Below are 1254 nucleotides of genomic sequence, written 5' to 3' on the forward strand. Positions count from 1 at the left end.
ATGATTATCACTGACCCAACACAATGCTAAATTTTTCAAAAAAAAAAAAATTAGACCCGCGATCAAAAAAAGTTTGCCGACCACTGCTCTAGATGATAAAACTTTATGACTGAGAGATTACGCTCTAAAACTTGGCGCCAGTATTTTTTCTGTGACTCCATCTGCTCTGTTAAAGTCTTGTCCATTCATCTGTTTTTGGTTTTAGGAATAAAAAATTTGGTGACTCAACACTGATGCAGCGAGCTTGTTCGTGCCGATTTAACTCCTTAACTTTTTTCCAGTCTTAGTAACCAGTTGTTGTTGTTGCGATGAAGTTTCCATTGCAGCTAGAAACAATTTGTTTATAACGCAGAAGATGTTACCCTTCAGCGGTGAGTAGCAAAGCCAGTCTTTTTTAACATTCAACTGTTAGCGATAGAAAAAGAGTTATTGAGCATTGACATTTATACCCGGAATCGATTTTGTAGATGCGCTGGGCAAAGGTAATTTCCGACACACAAACAAAATATCTCATTTTCTCAAAAACTGTGTCCATGTCCCAATGTCGAATGTAAAAGATTGGCTAGTATCATCATCCCCATAGCAATAAATTATTTCTTCCTGTTGGTAGGAGATCGATTCAGTTTGATGAGGTTGACAGTCATCAGCATCATGAGTTGTAGTCTATGCATGACTGATTTCACAGTCTTGGTTGTCAGTTATATTTTAGGCACTTTCTTACTGAGGGCAAGGGTTCGATTTGATATGATGAGGTTGACGGTCATCAGCATCCAGAGATCTAGTATCTACATTGTTGTTTCCACTTCTTGGTTGGTGAGGGTTTAGGCACTAGAGAACGAAACCTATAAATCCGTTAGCTTCCTAGTTTTAGCTATTACTTTCTCTAAATCTTTCAATAAGATTGACATTTAATAAATAATATGTGTGTGTATGTATAAGCGTACTTGTGTGAGAGAGATATATATGTCAGAATGAGTTATCTAATAGTTTCGTAACAAGTGATTACATATCATATTCTGAACTTAACTCAAACATTTCATAATTACGTACTTGGATTTACCTTCTCTTGTGAGACTAGAATCAAAGTTCAGCTCTTTAAAACTTGTGCTATCTGCCAGAATCTTTATCCAAAATAACTACACCATCGTCTTTATCGAATTTAGAAATACCAAATATTTCAGAAAATTTAAATGCTTAAAATAACGTATCTCTCAGTAAGGCCCCCAGTGGCACAGCGGTATGTCTGCGGACTTA

This window comes from Limulus polyphemus, unplaced genomic scaffold (assembly GCF_000517525.1).
Source record: "Limulus polyphemus unplaced genomic scaffold, Limulus_polyphemus-2.1.2 Scaffold6046, whole genome shotgun sequence".
Classification (NCBI taxonomy): domain Eukaryota; kingdom Metazoa; phylum Arthropoda; class Merostomata; order Xiphosura; family Limulidae; genus Limulus; species Limulus polyphemus.